Below are 25,080 nucleotides of genomic sequence, written 5' to 3'. Positions count from 1 at the left end.
GTAGTTAGGTGTACACTTATATATAGAGGGGTGACTGGAATACCTCAACCTTGAAAATCTTAGTCATGTCATCACTTGAGAAAGTCATTGTGAAAAGACATCTATGGCAAGGACAACCTTTGGGGAAGATCCACCTCTGAAAATACACTGAAAGAGTGAGAAGAAGCAGAAGAAACAATTTACTAGCTACTGTAAGTAGGGGATAATCAGAAAGGTGAAAAACCCAAATGGTCAGTATAGGAAAATGTGGAATTAACAGGATGATAGAAGGAATAAAGAGCATTGTGCTGGTGGGTCTGTGTGTAAGTGCTGGCTGGGGACTGAGGGCTGTGATGTTTCTACTGAGCAGAGCACGCAGGATATCAGCATTTCTGCTGAGTCGTTGCAAAGCCTTCTGAAACAGCCTGTTCTCATCGCTGTCCCCTGTGTTGTTTTCAGATATGAAGCAGTGCCCACACTCTTGCACGGTGGGCTTGAGATCAGCCCTGCATGGCTGCTGCCTTTCACAAGTCAGTGGCTCTGCAGCCATGGCTGCATTTCAGGAGGGGCCCTATGAGAAGGGCTGTGCTTTCTGCCTCCCCTGTGCCAAACCAGACCGCACGGCCTGGTCTGCAGGAGTTTTGGCTGTTGCTGTTTGACTTCAGCCTCCATGTAATCTATCCTTGCTGTGCCAGCGGGGTGGTAGGACATCCACAGATATGCCTGGGCTCTTTGCTCAGCACGTGCAGCTGTGGCAGGATGAACCGCTGCAGCTGGCTGGTGGAGGGAGCAGAGAAAACGATGCAGTTAGGAAAGCAGCTAAGACAAAAGAAAGTCTTAACAAGGGAAGTGATTGCTTTCAAATTCTGTCACTTGCACAGGGTTGAGAAGACGGCGGTGCAGCTTCTGTAACCTCCAGACTCCATTTGTGACCCCAAGTTTCAGCTCTTGGACTCCTGTTCTGAGTGTGCACCTTAGGCATTGTGCTGACATGCCCTGGAAGGAGAAGAGACCGATGAACCACCCCAGACCCTGCTGGCCTGGGCTGCCAGGTTCTGTCAGGAGCAGGATGCCTAATCCTTGTTTGTACAGTGGAGGTAATACCCACATAGTCACTCAAATACGTATGAAATTGCTGGGTATTTAAATGAATGAGAAACAGTATTAGAGCCCAATGGGGAAGGGGGTGGTGATATAAGAGAAAGACCATCCTGGTGCCAGTTGTGCTAGAAAGGGCTGAGAATGCTAAAGAAGATGAAATGGTGGTTTGAGCAGCTTTAAGAAGAGTTCATTTACAGGAGTTCCTTAATGGCAAAGAGCCCTGATACAAAGGAGCGTATGAGCTTTACCAAGTGCCCTCACTCAGGCTTTAAAGGAAGGAGGAAGAAGATCCTAATGCTACGTTGCCAGGCTAGACCTTCCTTGTGAGAACTGTTCCATGTGTCATTGCAGATGCTGTGTATGACTTTGCAAAAGCCAGTTATGACCAGATTGATTAAGTTTTCAGGCAACTTCCTGATCAACTTCTACCCATTCCACCTCTGATGAGGTGCTTACAGCACCCCATGAGGGTCTGTCAGTGCTTGCAGACTGCTTGGGGCTAAGGTAGAATGGGGAGGAACTGGGTGTCAACCTAAGGCAAGCAGATAACTAATTTTCTTTTTGGTAGCTGTGTTGGAAGTTAAATGTTTCTTCTGGAAAATTAAAGAAATGCTTGGCATGTACTTTCATTCTGGGGTGAAAAAGTTACTTCGGTTCAGTTCTGCTGAACTGGTTCCTGGGGAAGGGTCTTTCTGTGAAGAGCAATTCATTCTCAGTGGCCAGAAGGAACTGGGGAAGAGGCTGAAGCCAGCTCAGTAGCCTCCATCGGTGGAGAAAAGCAGTTGAAATTTCTGTCTGAACCAGCTCATCCTGGCTGGACATAGTGCTGGACCCAGTCTGTGCACTGCTGCAAACCCATGATTTCATCTTTGTCCTCTGCATAGATATCAAACCCAAAGGAAACCATGAATAAGGATGGGAATAATGTTTCTGAGATAGCTAGAACTGATTTATCTGTGTAGGTGACCATTCTTCATTCAGAGATGTGGGACAGAAAAGAGGAGAGTGCTCTCTGTCCTGAAGAACTGGAGTTTTCGTAGGCACCAGTGGGGTCTCCGTGGCATTTTTCATTTACCAGATCACAGTTCCCGTTTGGGTGCAGTCAACTGTGCAGCCAGCTCCCTGCCTGATTATGCTTTCTGTGATGCTTACACACACTGACACAGGGTTTAGGATATTCAGAGACACACAGGCATTTGCCGACCAGATTTTATGGTGAAACATTGAAAATTGTGTGGTCCTCTGTAGAGAAATGGAAGACAACACATGGCCTTGGACCTTCCAGACCGGCCTGAAAAACATTACTATTTAGAGTCATGGCTCCTTCACGCTTCTCTCAGTAATATGGCCCCAATCAGCATCACCCCGTCGCAGTCATTGCCCTAGCAAGCTCAAGACTGAAGCCAAGATTTCACATTGGAAGGTGCTTTAAAAGACTTTCGACATGATCTTCTGTGACTGGAAATGAAAACAGAGCTGGTGCTTCCATGGGTGGCAAAATCAAACCAAACATTTCAAGTAAGTTTAGTCTGTATTCAGTAGAGATAATACAAGCAGTACAGCAATATAAATTTTGGCCTGAGTTGTATTGTACTGATGTCATATCCAGGCAGAAAAAAGATCAGATAAAGAACCATTTATAGCAGAAGGCAGAAACCCTCTGGCCTCTGTCTAAAGCCAGCTGAAGTAAATGGAAATGTTTCTTTGAGCCTCAATGAGTTTAGATTGGGCATTTTGAGCCTATTTCTTTCTACCTTCTAATTGCTGGCTATTTAGACACTTGCCTTTAAGATAGCATGTTTAAGGAAGTTAAGATGCATATGAGATGTCTTCTCTGCACTCTTCATAATTTTCCTACTGCAGTATAGTGACTGTCCAAAGGGTAAGGGATAAAAGAGTCCAGCTTTGTTTTAGCTCACTGCTGCATAACCCAGACTTTTTTTGGGGGTTTTCACAGCACTATGATAGAGAAAATGCATGTGCACCATGGACCAGTAAACAGAAATAACTGTGGAAGACTGATGGTGTCCAATGTCTTTGAAAGACTTTCAGACTGAGTTTTTCACTCCCCTTTCTTGTTTAGGAACTATCAAGAGAAAAGCTGGTTGGATATTTGGCATTTCTTTGTTCCACCACACATGAAAATGGTCTGTGTTATCATTATCTTCCCCTGCTCCAGTCCAACAAGAACCTATGAACGGAGGAAAGAAACCTCCGATCACCTGCCTCTCCTGCCTCAACACAGAAATGAACACGGAGTCACATGCACGTAACAGCTCTACAAAAGATTACCCAAGAAGACAATATTTGTACACTTGTGCATCTTTTTTGTAAGCAACTGAGGCTCATTTTTCTTGGAAAAAGTTGTTGGCTTTAGATTTCACAGTGTGGAAAACAAGGAAATGAAAATAGCTCCTTGAAGTATGGGTCTTGGTAGGAAAAAGCCGTGTCTGGCTCTTTTCTTGTTCCCAGACAGCAGACCTGTCTGGGGAATGCAGCATGTGCAGGATTGCAAAAAGGACTATTGATGATAAAAGCAAAGCAGAAAAGTGCTCAGGAGTCTCTTTAGGACAGCAGTGGCCAGAGGCTAAGAAGCATTGAGGACTGAAGTCTGCTCAGCTCCGTGCTCCTCTGGCCAAGCACTGCACAAGTCCCCCTGCACTGTTATGATATACAACCATGACTAATAGTCTCCATAGCTTATGGATCAAACTTGGTTTGTCATCTGTGACAGTGGCTGTGATGCTGTTGATCTGGGACAGAGACAAAAATCAGCCTCGGTGGTGGTTTTTTTGCAGTTTATAGCAGGATCAACCACAGATTGGATTGCTGAAGCCAGATAGCGTGGGATGAGCTCTGTGCTTAAACCAAAGCTCAGTTTCCTCCCAGCAACTGCCTACCTGCAGAGTCTTCCCCTCACACGGGGTGTAGCTCTGCTCTGCCCTGGCAATCAGGCCGGCTGAGTGGCAGAAGCATTGTGCTGAGCCCAGCACAGAGCTCACCCGCCTTCCTGGCTTCCCATGGACGCCTGGTTCCTAGCAGGCAGCCTGCAGAGAATGCAGAGACCTTCCCATGCTGCTGCTGGAAATGAAACACAGATGTGTCAGTTGCTGAGATTTTTGATGCCCTGGCTTTTCCACACATGATGTATGCTGTGCTCTTGGAGGGAGGGGTGACACAGTCAGATTCCTACCGGGTTGTCAGGCTGCATAAATGCCCGCGTCTCGCATCTGCGCTTGAAAGTCCTCCTGCTTTTGATTTGCCTGTTTTTGTGAGCGGCTTGTAGAAATTTGATCATGCCCGGTTTTCATTGACGCAGTGATGTACCGTGTGCCTCAGGAATGGAAATCCATTATGTCAAAAATGTCACTGATCATGCCCTTGTCAAGGCAAGGTCTCTCACCCCAAAGAGAAAAGCCCTACCATGGTTGACAGTCCTGCCTCTGTAGGTGTACAGATCCACTGGGGTTAGTTTGTACCCGGGCAAGAGCCCCCTGGCAGAGTGCAGCTGGTTGTCACACGGTGCATCTCAGAGACCTTTGGGTCTTCTGACTCCTCTGGGGCAACAACAGATTTGTCTTCTGTATGGTAAGAGTAAAGAGGTGCTGGTCCGTATGCTGGGGTCCTTGGGATGAGGTGGGGTACACGGCTGTGTTTGTCTAACAGCCTCTTTGGGAGAGCGTGCTGCGGGAGCTGAGGTGAGTGGGTGTGCTGCAGCAGCAACGGATTTGGCTCCACGCTTCGAACTCCAGCTCTGAACATGCACGTCCCCAGACAACCAGCCCATCCACATTGTGCTTTGGTTCAGCTCAAACTGCTGGAATAAAAGGCAACCAAACCCCAAACCTATAGAATCAGATGGCAAACACCGACCACTGCCTGGCTGTGCCAAGTGCCGCCCTGCGCTGCCGGCTCAGCTCTTGCAGCCTGGGTCACAGCCTTTCGACCCATATGTCTGTTGGTTTTTTTGGTTGGTGTTTTTTTTTTTTTTTTTTTTTTTATAAAACCCCCTCCTTATACTAGGAAACTATAACACCCACAGGGTTAAAAAGGTTACAGTTGTTAGTGCATGGGAAGGAAAAGGGTGCGGTTCAAAGAAAACGTGTTTCTGACTTTTTTTACAAAATCGAAGTAACAGAAGTGGTGAGCCAACACCTGAAGTTAGCTTAATCTTAGCAAACTTCAGAGGGAAGAATCAATTGCACATCTATAGCATGGCCTGCACCCCTGAGCAACCACATTTATTCTGTGGTGCAAAGACAGAAATTCAAGCTGGTTTTGCACCTTCTACAGATAGTGCTGTAATTTCAAGCCTCACTTTGTTTTAAACTTGGAAGGCTTCCAAGAAAGAGGCAAAAGCTGTTGAAATTGCAGTATTTCGGTATATATTCAGGGGATGATTTAGTGAGCAGGTATGACTTTTTAATGTGGCTACCCAGAGCTCCGTGCCACTGCATGGCTCGTTTGGTTTTGGTTGTATCTCATATTAATATAAAAAATATGTCAACCATGGAAACAAGTAAGATTTGTCCTCTCATTTGAAATCCCTGGTGAAGTGAATGGCTGAAGGACAGGGAATTAGCATAGACAGAGCAAGTGCCTTGGCCAAACATGGGCTTCGGATCCACCAAATCCCACTCAAACACCTCTGCCATATATTCAAATGTGTTTTTTTGCTCCTGTTGTTTCCCTTTTAGCCTCCAAGAGTTTGCTCTGCTAGGCTAGACCAAGCTGATGCAGCAGAGATTCAAAGGGCTTTGGTGTTTACACTGCATCAGCTCCTCCTCCCATCCTCAGGGAGCCTCACTGCCAGCTCTTCGGGCAAAGCCTTGGGCAGTGCCCTTTGGAGGGCTGCACCCAGCCTTTGGACGGTGAGTGGCTTTAGGAAGCTTGTACCCTCTCAGGGGAAACTGCCACTGAAGGGGCAGGCGCCCATGGGTTACCTCCGGCATGTCTGCACGGGGACTTCGCTGCCGAGGGGCACCTTAGAGAAATACCGCAGACAGGAAAGCAGGAAACGTTTTGCAGAGCAGAGATAACATTGAAAAAAATACTCCATAAATGGTTTGATTTACTGATTCGCATGTACAGTAGCTGCCATGTAAGCATCACAGGAAAAGGAAATGGGATGGAGGAGGAGTGCGAGGAAAAAGGTAGCAGGACAACAAAACAGGCTGGCAGATTTCACTGGGGACAGGACGTCATGTCCTGGTTTTTCTTCTGAGCACGATGTGTTGTGATCTGCAATCACACATGGACACTGAGGATGTCAGTCCTTTGATTCAAAAGGAAAGGTCTGTATTTATTGAAAACAGATGGGCAACTTGCATCACCTTGGGATTCTCTACTGGAAATTGACTCTTGTATACAGCTGGAATCCCCCGGGCATGCTAGCCCTTACCTAGAGCAAACAGGTCTCTGAGCCACTGATCTGAACTTCTACACCTCTGTGTGATGGAGTTGTTGCAGAGCAGGCATGTGATGGTAGAGTTGTCACCTCTATGCTCCATTTCTCAGCTTTTCTCAAAATCCCCTTTTGCAAGATGACCTCAGAGGTCTGTGTGACTCCATGTGAGGTGAACACCCCCCCGCCCCCCCCCACTATGAACTTCAGCAAGCAATGGGAGACACCTCCTGCCAGCAGCATGTGTCTCCATAAGAGCATCAGGGAGAGCCTCTCTGCACAACTGATTTTTTCGAGCTTTGCCAGACATTTTGTGATCTACCTGACTGCACCTCAGTGGGGGAACTCACAGGGCTGCACAGGCCCTATTTTACAATTACTTGTTGCTTCATTTATCTCCACTTGCTTTGTGTCACCGGCCTCCACTGGGGAAACTGAGTCTCACATGTGGGTGATGATCCCACTCTGCAGTGGCCAGGCCATGGAGCCACCTCCTGCAGAGTTAGATGGTTACCTCAGATGACTTTCTTAAGGCATCTTCTCAGAGTCTTCAGGGATGCTGGTAGGTGTGAAAGGCCCCTTTCAGTCTCTGCTGTTAGTATTGTCACAAGCAATTTAATCTTCTGGAGAAAAGAAAGTGCCTGATGAAGGTAGGACATTCAGCCTTCAATTGCAGCGAAAGATTTAGTGGGGCACATGTCTTGAGACGTGTGCTTCTCCGTTTCTCAAATAAATACCCTGATACAGTCTGAAAAAGTAAGTATGGTCTTCCTTGAGATTTCTAGGTATGCGTACACACTGAGGGGAAAAATCCAAGTTTTTTCCCCTCCTTTCCCACCAGTTTTTCATATCCTCTTACTCCGTCATAAAGATGAAAAAGACAACAGAAAAATCTACTGGAAATCACCCTTGAAAATGCTGACTTTTGAGCTCTGGCACATTTCTCTCCATATAAATAGATATCCCTATAAATTGGTCTTCCTATAGACACCTGGGATTTTGGCTTGTGTTCAGCAGTTTCCATTCACTTAAACAACAGATTTACAGCCTCATTTTCCAAACACTATTTCCATGCCCTACTTGGTGCCAGGAATGTATTTTTTGAAGATGCATTTGTGAAGCAACAATACTAATTGGAAAGACTCTTCAAGATTAAAAGATGTCCCTTCCATTGTCTTTTCTCCTGACACTAGCAGCTTGAATCATTTTGTAAACAGAGCTACCCACAGAGAGATAAATGATGTAGCTTCACCTGGTGCTGGTGTAGTACAGGTGTATTTGAACACATGAGACTGGACATGTGAACTCTGTCTGCCCTGCAGTCTCTGGTGCATGGGAGTGATACCTGAGTTAGCTTTTCTAGAGTGGAAGCAGGTGGACCTTAACACCATAAAGCTCTGTGTACTCTGGGTTACCCAGATGTGGGGTGTTTTTGCATGAAACTTCAGTGCAGGCAAATCTGCAGGCTTCACCATTTTAAGAAATGCAAACATTTGGTAATTCTCCACCGGCTTTGCTAGAGTATGTGGCCAAATAATGGGAGGGAAACAGATACTACTCAGTTCTGGACTGATCTTGTGGGCTCTTTTCATTAATCGCATCTCTGAGTCTTCTTCTTTTTCTCTATTTAAAAAGACAGCTGTCACATCTACTTCCTTTGAAGATACTTTGTGATGAAGTGGCAAAAAGATGCTGTATGAGACCCAGGTATTACTACAAATTTTAAAAAAAATGTATAGATTACTATATGTAATGAACATGCATGAAATTCTCAGAATTCTACAGAACTAAATGCCAAGACTCCTGCTGACTTGACTGGGTGAGTGTCATGGTGTGCTGTGCCCACATCACTGCTCGGGTCTCAGGCAAGCAGAACCTCTGGCAGGAGAAAGGCAGGCTGCAGTCCAGCTGCATCATGGAGCTGCGGTTTATCAAATACATACAGCAGATACGTGGGTGAAAATAAAGCGTGTCTTGTTAGGCTTCCAAGTAAGTACCAGATACCCAAGAAAACAGTAATGCAAGCACAGCCATAAAATCCGACTTCCATTTCTCTGCAAAGGCCCTTGTCTCATCACCTGGGGTGACATCCCAGCACTTTTGGGAACAGGAGTAAAGTGCTTTGAGGACAAAAGAAGAAAGAAGTTGGTCCAGAAAGGATGTAGTGTCTTTGCTCTGCTTGATTTCAAGGTGTTTGAGATGCCTAGATACTGGTGAGGGCTCTGGGCAGTGGTAAATGAGTTAATTTCTTCTGTAGGCAGAAGAACATGAGTATCTGCAGGCAGCTGTAGGAGCAGCCCTGGATATCCTACGTATGTTTTTGGGCACCCTGGAGAAACTGACATTGTATTACTGAGCCAGGCAGTCCCTTTGCTCAGGACTTCTTTAAAGACCAGGAAGGCAGCAGCCACAGCAGAAGCGTTGGTCATCATCCTCCTGTTACCCATCTCAGGCAGTTCATGTTTCATACATTTTGCTTTGTACAAAACCAGCCACTTGTGTCTGTCTGCTCGCCAGCAGACCCCCTGAAACAGCCACCTAGGCCTGCAGCTGCGGTTGGGCCCACTTTGCAATACTTTTTATTTGTTCTGTTGCAGTGGACACCCTGCCGTATGGGGCAGACCCTGTTTCTCACAGGCACCATGCAAAAGCAACATGAAGGGAAAGCAGAGTTCTGTAAGCTGCAGTTTAACATAGCATCTAAATAACTGCTCGAGGGCACAGCTTCAGGAGGCAGGGCTAGCCAACATCATAGGCTGCTTCTGTCCAAAAGGGAAGGTCCAGCGCCCTTTGGAAAATAAACGATATGATAGTTTTCTGCCGTTTTAGGGAGGAGAATTGGCTCAACCAAGGCTCCGACAAACACCAGATATGGTACAAAGGTGGTTGGCAGCAAATTGTTGTGTTGGCTCAGCTGCCTGTGGGACTGCAGCTTGCATCAGTCTGAAGCATGCGCTTAAAATGCTTTATGAGTTGAGGTCTGATTACTGGGCTGGAGCAATGGAGTTAGATCTGGGCAGCTTTAGTGGATCTCGGAACAGTGTCAGGCTCCCAGTGGCTGCTCCTATTAGCACATGGCAGCACAATTTGAAAAATGCTTTGCTTCTTCGTGCTGACTGGGCAGAATGACAGCCAGGGATGTGTCAGCTATTTTTTTTTTTTTTTTTGCTTTGAAGTATGATTTTAAAAAAATATTTAATAAAATGGACACAGTGTATACCAGGACTATTCCCCTAGAAAGCTTCTTAGTATTCCAAAGGCTAAAAGACAGGAGGAGAGAATGGAGGCTAGCATATTATTTATAGAAAGGACATCTTCTGGTGTCCTCTGTGGTTGTTCTGTCATGCCCATATAATGGTTTGTTGTAACAAATTATGAGTCTGTGATAGTAATCTAAAATTTGTGCACCTATTCCTAGCAGCAATGTTTTCTGCTAGGACACCACCTTTTACCTCCCTGTTAGAGGGGGTCTTACTAGAAGCATCGGTGGTAGGACAACAAAACCATAAATAATTATCTTATGAAGCCAAAATCCTTGTGAAAGATGCTAGCAGCTTGGTGGTATTTACTGTTCAAAGTCTAATCCATTATTTGGGTATGAAGAGAAGCAACATCTAGTAGTTAAAAACCTTGTCAAGCTCAATCACAAAATCAAAAGAAAAGCCACATTCAAATGCAACATACTTTATAAGATTAATTATTACTTCGTTGAATAAGAAATTCAAAATAGTCTGAAATGATAAATCAGTTTCTGTCTGCTCTTGGTCTTTTTTTGGAAATCACCAGATTACAAATATTCCCTACTTCCATGTCTGCTACTGAATTTCGGTTCACTTTATTTTAGAAAATTTGAGGGGAGTTGTTTATGGTATAACTGAGGGGAATTTCCAGATGGAAAGGAGGAGTTAGTACATACAAAGCCGGACTCTGAGCTTTTCTCCTAAGCTTTGGTTTTTTTCTGAGAAGGGGAAAACAAAACAACAACAGTTCCTTTTTACTGGTGCTTTTTCATCTGGCTGTGTAGGTGGTACGCTGAAGTAGTAGTTTGATGGAGATTAAAGGCAGTGTGACTGCTATGTAACTTCTGTCAGAAGGGGGAATCCCAGCTCTTTAAAGGGCATGCGCAAATAGACGTGAGTAGCGGTATTACAGGGTTCAAAAGAAAAACCAGGCCAAACAATCTCCTCCCAGAACCTCCCCTAGATTTCCAGTATGCCTAAAAGTGGGCCGTGTCCTTGGCTGGGGAGGTTTCTGCCAGCATTGCTGTACGGTCACTGCGTCTGGGCTCTGCACCTCACCCCCATTGCACCCTGTTGCTTTGCACCCAGCCTGAAGAGGTCCTGTTGGGTTAAAGCATCTCCTGGAGAGATGCACAGCCTTGCTCTGGAGATGCAGAGAATAGAGAGCCCACCAGTCCCCCACTGTGTTTGGCTCCTTCCCATGGTATTTTGTCCAGTTATCAAAGAGCGCTGCTGAAAACCGTCTCCTTTCTTCCAGGCTCAGTGTGTCTGGACTCAGCAGAAGCCAGCGCATCGTTTATATACAAGGAATGCACCTGTTTAATACATAAGGAGCACACCTATTGCAACTTTCTCACCTAAAGTAAAGCTGTCTTTAGTTCCTGGAATTTTTTTCCATGTAAATTCAAGGTACAAAAAGAGGCATAACTGCCGGAAACCATTCTTGGTAGAACAACAGACACTTAACAAGCCCTCCTTTCAGTTTATCCCACATCTAACCCACAGTCTGTTTCCTCTCCTTAGAAATCACACTCTTGATCATCTGCGGTCCCTAGATACCTGTGGCTGAGTCCTCCCATGTGGCCAGTGCTGAGCAGCAAAACACCGTAATCCTGGTGTGGATTCAAAAGCATGCTGAAATCACAGTCCCTCTCCCCAAGAGTCTCAGTGTAGCAGATCTGCACTAGAGATGACCACCTCACATCAACAGGTCCTTCTAGGAAACGCTGCCACACCCAGGATTTACTTTTTTAATCCTGTTGTTATCTTTCGCTTTAGTACACAGCAATCCAGCAGCTGTAGTCCTTATTCCCCAGCTAGTGGCAGGTACCAGTCTATGTCTATCCATTCCTATGAGAATCTTGGTTGCTCTGGAGAAAAGATGTGATAAGGAGTGTAGGGGTGGAAGAGGGTGAGGTCTATACCTCTCCCACCGAAAGCAGGCCAAATATATGGAAAACACATGTATGTTTCAGAAGGAAAGTGATTGGGGAAGTGGCCTGGAGTCTGGGGAACTCTGCTCTCAGAAGTCCCAGCCTCTGGTGCCAGGGTTATTTTTGTCTTTTAGCAGACAGCTGTAGTGGATCAAATGGAGAAATAGTCCTGACAGCTGGGCCCAAAACACAACTGCTGCCCATGTACCCTGCCAAAGGTCATGCTCAAGGCCAGACCTGTGCTGGCAAGGCTGAAAGGTTTTGGTGATAGCTAGGAACTCAAGAAACAGGTGTTTTTTATGCAAGTATTTGTGTAATTAACTGCACATGGTCACAAGAGACTGAGAAGTGATTTAATGTGATGAATTGGCTAAAGCCAATAAAAGACCAAGGAGCAGGGTGAGTCCTGAACCTCACACAAGATAGTGTTTACTCTTGTCTTTGCTGGTTGCTGTTAGTTAATATTTTTTGTTGTTGTTTTTTGGGGGGGTGTTTGTGTGGTTTTTTATTTATTTATTTTCTAGATTGCTTTGAAGAATGGATGTGTGGGAATGACACAAGACAGTAAGAGTGGCTTTACTGGGGGACCAAATGTCTGTCTAGCTCAAGATCTGGTCTTCAGTGGTGGCTAAAAGCAGTCCTTGGGGAAAAGCAGTGTAATAAAGGCAGCACCTGGTATCCTCTCCCCAAAGCCTCTCCATGACTCTGCAGGTCAGGGGCTATTTCAGCACTGGTCTTTCTACTGCTATGCATGAATATGCTAAGGTAAAATTACTCCCCTACATCTCTGCCTACAGGTAACACCACATACACAGTCACAGTTGCTTTATTTTATTATGTTATAGTGCTGTACTGGGAGCCCATGTTGTGGTCATTCATTTGTATTTGAAATCTTTCACTTCTCCAGCTCTCAGATTAGTTATGGGATAACTTTTAGTGTTCTGCAGGACATGGTTTTGTTCCCTGGTACAGTATCCAATGCTTTAGAAAACTCCGAATCTATCATGTCTGAGCCAGACTCATAAAAGCTGGAACTCAGTTTGGCAAATAAATCTTGTTTCTCTTTGAAAGATGCTTATTAGCATTTGCTACACTCCCACCCTTAGCTCACAGTTGTTTGCATCTGTCGCTTCTGTTTTACTGTACTTACCCAATTCATCCTCTTTAGCCTTCTGGAATATTGATACGCTATGAGCACTTCTTCAAATGAAAGCAGGAGAGAGACCATGTCATCTCTTTCAGGAATACTAATTAGCTAGAGTGCTCATTTTAAATATTTTTTCCTGGTAGACCTTGTTTATCATCCTCTTGATATTACTGAGCAAAAAAGTCCCTCGACAGCTCCATGCTGTACATGTACATGATCTGACTTCTTTCTGAATACAGACAAATATTTATTAAGTACTCTTTTTTTATATATTACTGTTAATTTTGCTGCCTCTCTTTAGTGATGTTCCTGCACTATTGTTAAGCTACTTCTGTTCTTAGTAGATGTTAAAATACTTTCTCTGCTCTGTTCTGAGGTGTTTCCAGATGGTTCAAATTTGACTTACTCATTTTTCACACTTAATTACTTCTATTTTGTATTAGTTAGCAGCCATTTCCCCCTTTCACATCTGTAATAGATTGCGTTTCTACTTTACATTGATTCCTTTACTTTGTCACCGAACTAGGATGAGATTTTTATCTGTTTGCACTCTTGACTTGGAAATCCCAATTTTTTGACCATCTGATAAACAATTCATCAAAGGACTGAACTTTTGTTCAGATTTTTCTACCCACAGTTTTTCTGCCAATGTATCTAGATAGTAACTTTTGTCAAGTTAGAGAACTTACCTTTTTAATGTTGAGTGTTTGGGGCAGTCTTTTGTTTTTGGGGCAGCTACAAATACTCAGGTCACAGTCATGACAGCTGGTCTTTAGAGAGCAACAAACTTTCTACTCAGCAATTAGTTCATCATGGTATGCCATAGTGAATGATCTCACCTTAGATGCAGTACCTGATGGGTGAGAGAATTCACCTCTATCACTAAATGCTATTTTTCTATTGACTCTCACATCTCTAGCATGCCTCCCACTTTGAAGTCTAATTGGATGAGGGTTGAATGAATAATGGGTTTAAGGAACAACTCATCCTGCTTTTTGACTTTCTGACTTTCTTTGATGGTCTGTAGCAGATCGTTCTGCAGATATTTTTCCTCTTCTGCTCAGCATCTTGTAAATCTGACTTAACAATTCGCAAGCTTGTAGTGGTGATAGAGAGCACTGTCCCCAGTCTGCCCTTCCTCATCAACAGTTTTATTACAGTGATCGGGAAAGTCATCTCACCAGGCTTCTGTGGCATTAGTTACACCAAATTCCTTCACAACTAACATTACGTCCTGCTCGTGTGTTACTAATCTTTCTAGCACTGATATAGATGACTACAAGTTCTCATTATTTCTCATTCAGGCTTGCCAGGTTGCTGGCTGCATGCTGAGTTGTGGCGCACACTTCCTCAGCACTATCTTTAGTGTTGCTGGTCTAACCAGCCCTGTATGGCCCCCTCTAAAAATATGTGGAGCCTACATGTGGCAGCAATTTTTGTTTCTGATGTTACCTGTCTTCCTCAAGAGCAGGAGACAAGTGAAAGTAAGCCTGGCTGCCTCATGCCCATTGTGCTGGCCATGCACAGCTTATTCCCAATTTCTTCTGCTTTGCCTTGGTATTTCAGAATATCAGTCAAATACAAGTCTTGTTTTTTTGAGTTCAGGCTGATATTTCATGTCAGCTCTAGCTGCACGAAAACAAGAAAGACCTGAATACTTAGTGAGAAAATATTTAGGTTTAGGAGGCTTCAAGAACGGTTTTGCTGATCTGTTGATATGCACATGAAGATTGAGAAGTGAGGTTGACTCTGAACTGCTTGCGGGTTGCATCACTGTTACAGTAATAAAAAACAAATGTCGCTATAATATCTGGGTCATGGAAAGGTGCTTTTGAGACAGAGACAGGCTGTTGTGGTGGGAGTGTATTTCCAGAAGGAGGAAGGAAAGAGAGTGTGAGACAGTAACAGCAAGTGAGTGTGTATGTATTTGAGAAAGTGAGAAACATCATGAGCCAGCCAGCCTCCCACTGTGGGACCTGCTGCGGTACGTGGCAGGGCAGCACAGCGCCCAGCAGCAGAGCTCCAGCTCCTGTCTCCCAGCTCCCACCCCATAACAGGGTGGCCAAGTCCACCCAGGGCTTGCCCAGGTGGAGGGGATGGCCTCACTCCTGGTTACAGAGCCTAGAATGGGCTGGAGGGACCAAAGTGAAATCTGAAGCCAGATGAAGGCATCTTCTGCATAAAGGCAGAGAGCTACCAGGGCAGACGGATGCTATGATCCCATGGCTCACAGCATGGATGCTGCACCAGGTAGTACGGAGAGGGTCAGAGGGAGCCTCCTGAGAGAAGTAAGGGACGCAAGGATGGAAAAGAGTTGTCATTTTGTCAAGTCAGGAAAGCCAGGACAGGACTTGAAGGCATTACAGTCAGAGCAGTCACACACAAAACCAAGACAGGAAGAGTGGTCTGATGCAGGGAGTGCAAGGGGGTTTCTATAGTGGTGGCATTTTGGGTGAGAAGTCAGGGGGGAAGATATTGTGCTACTGAAAGTGGGGACAGTGAAGAAGGTGTAGGCAGGAGATTTTACTGTAAGCAAGGTGAGAAAAGCCCCAGAGTTTGGTGATGCTGTAAGCAAAGACAGAAGTTACCGAATCTGACTGGAGGGAGAGAATAAGAAGACGGGAGAAGAAAAGGAGAGTGAACCTGGCATGGAGGTGGAGGAGGGAGTCAGCAGGAACGGGAGTGGGTCTAAAATAAAGGTTATTGTAGGAAGAGTGGTCTCTGAGCTGGTGGTGGGACATGTAAGAGTTCACAGTTACAGAGAGGTCAGACTAACAATATAGATGGAAATATCCTTCTCAGAAAAAATGGTTACTGTGATAAGGAATAGGGACAAGTTTGCCAGGGGAGGGACTGGCAAATGGTACTGAAGCCCTCACTGGCAAGGCCTGCAGAGGTGACTTGTGGGACAGGCACCAAGGGGTGAGAGTCCAGCTCCAGGAGGAGATGGCACTGAAGGTTCATCAGGGAGGGTCTGGATGGGGTCAGTTGCACTCACCACCAGGTTGGCAGTTTCTCCTCAGGGATGGAAGTGGTGAGGAGGGGCTCACGAGCAGCTGAGCAGGCAGTCTCAGTTGTCCTGAGAGGTGAAGCACAAAGCCACCAGTTTTCTGCAGGAGGAGCAGAGAACAACCACTCAGGATGGGCAAAGGGACTGGAGAGCTGCTCCAGGGCTTTAAGGAAGAGAACCCAGGAGCTGTCCCCGGAGCAAGCGAGGAGGGCATCTAGTGATGGACGGGAGCATTGCGGGGTGTCCCCTCCGTCCCTGGGGCTGGTGGCACCGTGTGCCTTCCCCCGGACTCAAAAAATGACAGTCCTCTGCTGCATGCATCAAAGCTGTTCTGTGGTTGGATTTTGGGGAGTGTCAAAATGCACGTGAAGCTTTCTAGCTCCTCTGACTAGGAAATAGAGGAAGTTACTGGGAAAGTACGTGTCAGAGGGGAACTGGGTTGTCCGTCTGTCTGTCTGTCCCCAGGCAGGACCTGCGGGAGGGCTGGACCGCTGGCTGGGGGTGCAGAGTTGTAACTGCTGCAGCCAGGACCATCACCACCTCGCCAGGGTCACAGCGCCAGGTCAGAAAGGCTACATGAGAGATGGTCTGAAGGCAGCCCTTTTTTTGACAGGAAAGATAACTTTTAATTCTTCAAAGTAAAAATTTAGAGATTTACTTCTTAAAAGTAAAAAAAGTTACTTCTTTACTGCTTTGCTACTTGGCTGCTTGTGGATAACCACTGCATCCCTCTCAGATGTAGGTGCATTCTTTCCTCATGGATGTGTATCTGGTTCCATGTGTCTGAAGGACAGAGCCTGGACCTCCACAGGCGAGAGGCACAGCTCTTCCCGGGGAGCCACAGGGAAGGAAACCTCACGCTGGGCCAAGAGCAGCTCGACAGAGCTACCTGCTGCTGATCGCAAGCTGCTTTTCGTTTTCAGCTTGGCCATTTATCAGAGACCCTGCAGCGGCAGTGAGGAGCTCCTGCATGCTCTTGGTGTGTGAGCACATTTACACTGCGTTGGGTAGGCTGGCTGCCTCAATAAATACCCTCACGTGCCTGTTGCCTGTGCAGAGATCTTGCTCTTGCGTGACTGAAGGGAGCTCACACACTTTTATGCAGAGGACTCAGAGGTGGCACAGAAAAGTCATCACAATTTAGGGATCTGAAGGGAACTTCTCAAAGCTTATGCAGTCAGGTATAAGTTGTTTTTTGGTTGTGGTTTTCCACCCCCACCCCCCCACCCCCCCCCCCCGGGTCACTCATTGTAAAACTATTTGAGTTACTCAGGGATAGAGAAAATTATCAAAGGGTTTAAAAGAGGCAAATTCAGACATGCCTCGGCTGTGCAGGCTGCACATCCAACCTCTTTGCCTGAAGAAGGAATGTAGCTGTTTCCATGTTGAAAAAATAACATGACTAAGATGTAGTGTGTTTGAATAATAAAGCAACGCAGCCTGGGCCCCACTGAGTGTTAAAGCAAGACTCAGCTTGTAAGATGTGGCTTCGAAGGATCTTGTACCTCTAACTGACAGGTAAGTTTTTGTCTGAACCTCTCAAACCAGAGGAATTCAGGAATGGCCTAGGCTGACTCTACAAGCGCTGGTTCTGCAGAATGGATGACATCCTCGGGGCATGGGGTACGATGCTCTGTTCTCACTGAGCCATCAGTCTGTCCCCCTGCTCCAGTCCCCGCAGCTGTAGCTCCTCTTGGCTGTGCCTGGCTGTATGACCCTGGTCTTGGAAACAGCTCAGTCTTGGCAGGGAAAATATCTGAGGCACTGTGGGTACAATGGGCAAAGCCAGGGAAGCCCTTGTGAGCATAAGACTGCAAAAATGGGATACAGAGAAAAGTTTCACGTGCCTCTGTGGCTGTCACTTGAGCCAACGATGAGAAAATGTTGGGGAGAGCTGTGCCAGCATTTAGGCTTTGAGGACATTTGTTGTTCTACCCAGGTGCTTTGAAAACGATGGATAACATTCAGATTCACTGCTTGGGCCACTCACTTTTTTTCATTAGCATTTTGGAGAAGACCAAAACATACTAGACACAAACTTAAAAAAAAAAAACGCACAAAGCTGTGAATGATTCTAGGAGGCCACTTTCAGCTGCCCTTTAAAAGGTATTTGGATGGATGTTCAGCATCCACGGAGAACAACAGTAGCTTCGTCTGAGTCATTGACGCTGGTTGTATTAAAAATGTGAACTGATGGGGACTCCACCTCCAAGACTGGAGACTGTTTCCCTGGCCCAGTGTCACAACCCTGCATCATCTTCCCATTTTCCTAGGTTTTCCTATACAGAGCTGGTAGGTGGTCTTGTCCCACCCAAGATTTTATAGACACTTTGTTTTCCCCAGATCAGTCGATACATTTGTCCTAAACCACCAGCACTACTATCACCTCAAATGAAGGAATAAATACATAAATAATCCTGCATCCCAAAAGCAAATCAGTTATTCAGGGTGCTTCCTGGGTATAAAATCTCCGGAGCGGTGACATTTAGGAGGCTGTAGATCAGCTCCTTTGCAGTGTCATGAAAATTTCATGCTCACTTGGCAAGGAGGTTGGTGAGTCAGGCAAATGAGGTCTTAGGGTGTCTCCCTGACCTGGATCCAAATGGAGAGAGTTTCAGGTTACTGCTGTGGGTGTACAGCTCAGGGAGGGAGAGACCCAAGTGCGTGTGGGCCTTCAACACCCGAGGAGACTGACTTTCGCATCTGTAACACCCTTAGGGATTTTTTTGAAAATTTCAGCCCTGCTGCCCCTGAAGTACAGCAGTCTTGCAGATGGATTTTTAGTTTCTAAATACAAAGGTTCAAACCATGCACAGAGCATCCACCTGCGAGTAACCTTATTGCTCTGCAGGGACTCACTCCTGCTCCCAGACATTCCTGCTACGAGGCCGCAGCACTGTCCCACGACTCTGTGTCTCACCTGATCCGCAAAGTGTGGCTGGAGGTGGCAGACGAGTGGAAAGAGGAAATGTGTCAACTAGTTGCTACAGTTTTGAAGCTTAAGAAAAGCCAAGAGTGGGGAAAATGAGGGAACAGAAACTAAAACCTGACAGCCCCAGTAGGCAGGTTTAGCTACAGCAGAACCAATTCATACAAAGTGAGAATCTGGACTTCTGAGTTGCTTACAGCGTTGTTGCACCGAGCCTGCTGTACTGTGCTGCTTGATTTGCTGCAGTCCTGCTTGCGCTCCCACGCTCTGAAAGGCATCAGGACCAGTTCCTTCACCTCCCAAATCTTTTCTGCTCCCCTGATGGGCTCCTGCCAGCCCAGGGATGCTCCAGCCCGGAGCTGAGGACCCGTACCGCCTCTCGCCAGACGATGTCACACTAACCCCGCGGATGCTCTCCAGCCGGGAGCTGGTCCCCCAGCCACCAGCACTGCAGTGGAGGGTGCCTCTCGTCCTGCTGCACTAATGCTTTGTCAAGCTCTCCTTTTTTTGTACCAATCGCGGAAGGTACCATTAAAGCTCTAAAATTTAATGAGCTCTAATAAAATCTCTCCCTATGATATACAACCGAAGCAAAGGCTATGCTGCAGGAAGCTTGCACTCGTGTATGCCTTTATAGCTTTCTCTCCTCTCTGTTTTAGCTATATATTCTTATATAATCACTTAATAGCTTTTCCTCAGCTTTTTGCTGTGGAGTTATTGCAGATTAACCCCATAAAGGTAGGTAGCTAGGTGTCTAATTGCCGCTTTGAGCCTAACCTTAGCGCAGGGGCATCTGCCCCACTTAGCTCTAGTGTTTACATTTCTGACACAGTGATATATGCAGACCTGCCTAAATCTTGGCTTGGCTGAAACGATCGTGCCTAAATCCTACCGGATGACTTCCTAGCCCACAGAAACAAATGGGAAGTCTATCCTCTCTCCCGATTTGACTTAAGAGTTCATCCTCTAAATTTACAAGGCACGAGAAGCTCTGTAAATGGCTGTATCCCATAAGCTTTCTCAGTGCACCAGTAATCTGCACTGGAAACAGATGCCGCTGATTTAAGCCCCCTTCTGGGCTGTTGGAAGCCCACACTGAACCTCTATTTCCTACGGCCCATGCAGAGTCTCCCATGTCCTGAAAAAGTGCTGTGAGCATCCAGCTGATAGATCCTCTGGGGTTTGGTCTCAAAGTCTCCTGCTGAAGCTGTTCCATGGTGTATAAATAATTAACCATTCACTGAACCAGACAGAAGTGGAAGATGGACTCTCCAGCCCCACGGTAAGGACACTCGTGTGTGATGTGAGAAAGTCAAGTTAGGGGGTTCCTGCTCCAGTGAGCAGCTAACCAGCAGCGCAAACTGGACCAGCTCCAATGGGAGAGGATGAGACCCCCCTTCCCAAGACCATCCAGGGCCTGCTTATTTGGGCATTTCCCTGAAACAGAAGAGAAAGGAATTTGCAAGCACCTTAACTGCTGGTACAGGAACCAAGACGTCTCTGTGGGAAGAACCTGAGCTACTCCACATAAAGTCTGAAGCATGAGCTGGGTCAGAAGGGTCCATCCAGCTCCATGGCTGTCTCTAGCCTTGGCTGAAGGCAGGTGCTGGTGAAAAAGCAAAATCACAGTGTAAATCCTTAATGATGCCTCTCCAGGACACACCCTGAGCCACCAGAAATGATGACTTTCCCAAGTGGATGTAAACACCTGCTCAGCTCTCCTGAGTTCCCCATGGGTTATCCTTGTGCCTTACCCAGGTAGCTAGTTTCTTGTGACCTCATTATTCTTATACCCTGTGGCAGAGGGCTGGACCCCCAGATCTGAGCTGGGAGGTCCCTGGGGTGGTGGTATGCCTCAGAGGTGAGCTCAGCAGCTTGTCTGCAGGTTTACTGTTGTGCAGCACCAAACATCGTGTGTGTCTGAAACCCACAGGCACCACCGTAGCTCAGACCTGAGCGCTGGTTCTGTGTTTTACCACCAAAAGTGACACCAGCCTCTATTGTGTTTCACCTGATGCTTTTCTTTAATGACCTGGTTGTGCAAGAACATCTGGGATGATTTTATTTAGTCTCAGATTTGGTTTGCTTATTTTGCGAAAGGAAAAGGGAAAAGAAAAAGGGATTCTTTTTGAAAAAAAGTCTCTGAATGTTTAATAGTTAACTTCCATGCACCATCAAAGGATCTCTCAATTCCCCTGTCTGTTCCACCAGTTTTAAAGTGGAGGCAAGGTGTGGAAAGAGGGTCAGTATCTTTTATAAGTCCCTCTGGTATATTTGAACAGAAAGGCAAGTGTGCAGTCCTTGACTGGTCTGAAACAGAAAACTCCAGGCTAAGTTTAGAAGCTTCTATTTCAGACCTGAAAAACAGTGGGGGTATCTGAATTTATCCAGATCAGTAGTTAAGCTAATGAAAAATCCTTCTTTGCAGACCTTTCCCAAAGGGTATCCTTGGATCACCTCAGCTGTCGGTGAGGCTCAGCTGAAGTGAGCGGAGCTGTGTGGCTGTTAAGGCTCAACAGTACACAGAAGACCAAGGCTCTTGTGCAGGCCTCTCATTAGGAGAAGTTTCTGAACACCTTTGAAAGTTGCAGTTCTTCTGACATTAAAAGGTGGTGTAACTTAACTTTGGAAGCCCTGGAGAATTCAGGGAGAAGTCGTTTGACCTCCTTGTGTCTCAATCCATCCAGAACATGAGAGTGAAAAATAAACAGCACCTCATTAAAAAAGAAACAGATAGTGTGACTGACCTGAGCTTGCCTTGGTAAATAAATTACAAAGCCATAAAACTGCTTGAAGAGCTGCTTTATCCCCTTGAAACAACACCCACTTTAGACGCTCTTTAAGCACATCACGCTGGGGGTGATGCAGAGGAACTGCCAAGGAGCCGTTATCATTCGCTACCTGTCAAGCCCCCATACATCCTCCCCAGGCTCATGTCTGAGCTAAGAAAGTACAAACCAGTGATGAGAGGTCCCATAAACACCAAGAGAGAACAATTTACCCATGAGCTTTCCCAGCTGTTCTTGCCGCACCAAAGCATCCCAAGCCCAAATTTATACCTGTGTCCTTCTTCATGCCCAAAGGACTCACCTTGATAGTTCAACTACTCTGGGCATTTAGATGCTGCTGCTTTCAACACTTATTGCTGTGATGCCCTATATTTCCTTGGTAAATAGCGGGGTTTGTGAGGCTGGCATAAATAAGGAACAAAACAGTCGAGGACTGCTGGGACAAGTGTCAGAGGAGTGATCTGGGATCTTGAAGATTTAAAGAAACAGCCAACAAAACAAAGTTTTGTGATGTCTGAGTTGATTTAAGTGCTGAGATGACAGAGGCAGTCTGAAGGAACGTCAGCGCCTCTATTTCGGCACCAAATCTGATTGCAGAGTGGGAAAGACCCACGGCTGCGAAAGCAAAACGCGTCTAGAAGTGCATTTGTAGGGATCTATCACCACAGATGGTGACTGATACTAATATAACAGGATTCAAAGTGGGGAAAGGCTCCATATATCACATGGCCAGCTGAAGCATGATCCCCTGTCGCCACACTGCTACAGAAGCAAACCAAATACACAACATCTTATCAAACATAGCGAACCTTCAGACCCTTGCCCGGTGCTGCATGGATAACCTGCCCATCATCTGAAACTCTCACCCTGCCCATTCCATCACCCCCTGATAGCTTCTGTCTTCGGGAACGTGACCTGCTATGGGTCACATGAAAAGATTATTGTAGCCTAGATGTTTAAGCTACATCAACTGTCCCTGTGCTGTGTCTGATAGACAGGTAGAACAACGATAGGATGTTTCGCCCCATGTCTAAACAGAAACCCTGCCAGTAGATCATGGACCTGTCAAAGAGAAGGTATAGACTTGCTTTTCAGTAGTTGTAGAATCAGTGCTTAACTGACATGGAACTAGTGAGGAAAGATACAGTTTCTTGGCATGACCTTTCTACACTTCTTTTAAATTCTTGTGTAATTAAAAAGAAGCAAGGAAAAAACTCCAAACCACAACAAGCACCACTTTTTATTGCTCCCCTTATGCTTAATGAAGTCCTAAAAAATAGGGAACTGTACAGACAAGACTCCTGAGCACTGCAGACCAGAACTTATGGGCTGTGTCCAGCCTGCTGCTGACACTTCACACAGCCAACTGCTACAGCGCATGACTGTGAGAGATCTGTAAGCAATTCAGGTCACTTATTATCCAGGACTGCAAGGCTTTAGTACAGTGAATGGAGGAAAAGAACTGTGGCACTTAACGTTAGGTACCCAAATGCCCTTTGTCTTGAGCAGGAGGGGTGATTTTATGTGTCTTGTCAGCTCCTCTCTGATCTGCTTAACTGTGTAAAAGCTCCATCCCCACCAGATGTTGTAAGATGACGATGGAGTTTTGTTTTCAGATAGCTAAGCAGCTGTATCATTTCTCTGAATGAGATGAGTTTAAGATGCATCTGAAAAGCAGCTAAGTGGTAATCTCTGCTAGGCAGGATCACTTGAGGGCAATCACATTTATTATTTAATTTTACTGTTTAACATTGCATGATATTGTTCATCTTGAGGTGGACATTTATTGAGAGAAGTGCAGCAAAAACACAGTATTCCAGAGAGGGCCAGTTATATTTATGTGATACAAATATTCTCTTGCATACAGTGGCAGCGAAAGGAGCTATTTGCTCAGGATGAACTAAGGCATTTTGCTGGCCTCCTGTCATGGTAACTCATCTCCGTCCAGACTCTGTGGGCTCTTGCTCAGCAGGGTTTCTTGATGCTATCAGTAACAACATACCTGCAAAGGTCTTAGAGATACAAACCTCCTTGGCTAAGCCACCCCAGGAGCTCTTGGAGTACCTAACACACACTGTTTTCCAGCTAGAGCTTTTTGAGCAATCTGGATGACTCCACGGGCAGATTTCCTCAGGCTTATACATGCTGAGCTGTATTTAACTAATGGAACATCTTGTAGAGTAAGAGGCTATTTGGTGTAAGTAGGGACTCAGGACTGACCGTGACTTGGAAATACTGCATATAGTTAAGATCTGTACACTCCAGTGAGATAGTTAATACAGTTAATGTGGTAAAAATCAATGGGCTGTGCTAATTTATCTCAGCTGAAGCCCTCAGTGTCTGCATTTCACATGGCTTTTCAGTGCTTCTTTAAACTCTATTAATTCTAACGTTTAATTGCAAACAAACTGACTGATGGATCAGTTAAAGAAAAATTAACCGTAAAGGGTCAAGGATCTAACCTGTCCTATCTCTATTACTCCCACACAGATCTTCCAGATCAGTTATTTGCATATGTTAAAATCTAATTTGAGTTGTTCATCACATAGAACTAGGTAAGCTTTTTTTTTTTTAAATGAGAGATGTAACTTCAGGGCACTATTAAATTCTAATTAAAAATCAGTCAAAAGCACCCTTCTCTTAGTGTTTGTGCCTGCAGCAACGCTTCCACTGTGGTATCAAAAGCTCAGTTCATTACTCCTTAATTAATTTTGCCTTGAGAAGCTCTAAGTTCTCAGAGGACCTGCTGGATTTTCAGAGCATTGTCTACATAGCGTTGGCTTGTACGCAGCAGCTGCAGCCAAATGACATTCAGATCAGGAATTCTTACCCATGTAATCCAATTTGATACAATGGCTGCAGCCTGCCAGCTTTCAGGAATCTGAAAGACCCTTGAAACTCACAACACAGAGGATATCCTGCCTGGAGCTACTGATCTTGTAGGGATTTTCCCATCTCCCTATTCCCAGTGTGCATATTTTACAGTTGAAAATGTTGGTGTATAGCTTGTTTGGGTTGGGTTTTTTTTTGGTGAAGAAGATCTTGATGAATAAGAAAATAGACTTGTTCCTGACCCCCAGCAAATCTTGTTTGGAAGTTCTTGAGTTGGCCAAGATTTTTTTGCTCCACCAGGCTCCTGAAGATGTGCACGTTCATTTTCAAGATAAGAAACCTGCAGTCATGATCTCCCACTGCAAATGATTCATTTCCCCTCTTGGCCCGGCTGTGTGCGCACGTGTCTGTGGGTGGTGAGCCAGGGGCTGACCAGTGCCCTGGAACAAAGAAAGGAAAAGAAGGGAAAGGGGTGGAGGAGAATAATCTACCCAGTCTCCCAGGGAACATTTTTCACTGGTCTAGGGCATTTGCACCAGAACAATTCTTGTGATGAACGGAGCATAACGGGGCCCAGGGTGGCTTGAACATCTGGGCACCCCCAAACTCTACAAGATGGGTTTGACAGGAGAATGTGAACCAAACTTACAAATGTCCCTCTGAGCTGGGCTGAGAGGGACGTCTGTAGCTGCCAGGAGGGACCTGAATGGTGTAAA

At 45.7% G+C, this 25,080-nt stretch overlaps 1 protein-coding gene and 1 long non-coding RNA gene across 3 annotated transcripts in view; one reads left to right on the top strand and one right to left on the bottom strand.

Annotated features, from left to right (window-relative positions):
* GPR132 (G protein-coupled receptor 132) overlaps positions 1-25,080 on the bottom strand; it is an 87,874-nt gene that overhangs the window by 19,999 nt on the left and 42,795 nt on the right. Inside the window, exon 2 of the mRNA XM_027780959.2 lies at positions 15,803-15,914. The gene's annotated coding sequence lies outside the window, so the exon portion shown is untranslated. The remainder of the gene's footprint in view (positions 1-15,802; positions 15,915-25,080) is intronic.
* LOC129784406 (uncharacterized) lies at positions 53-15,786 on the top strand. Of its 2 annotated transcripts, none has more exons than XR_008747121.1 (3): positions 53-191; positions 861-1,076; positions 2,329-15,786. It is a non-coding gene; the product is annotated as an uncharacterized LOC129784406 (long non-coding RNA). The 2 variants fall into 2 exon arrangements; XR_008747118.1 differs by having other exon boundaries at positions 861-2,598; positions 3,164-4,909.

This window comes from Falco peregrinus, chromosome 1 (assembly GCF_023634155.1).
Source record: "Falco peregrinus isolate bFalPer1 chromosome 1, bFalPer1.pri, whole genome shotgun sequence".
Classification (NCBI taxonomy): Eukaryota; Metazoa; Chordata; class Aves; order Falconiformes; family Falconidae; genus Falco; species Falco peregrinus.
This window is presented reverse-complemented; position numbering and strand designations above follow the sequence as displayed.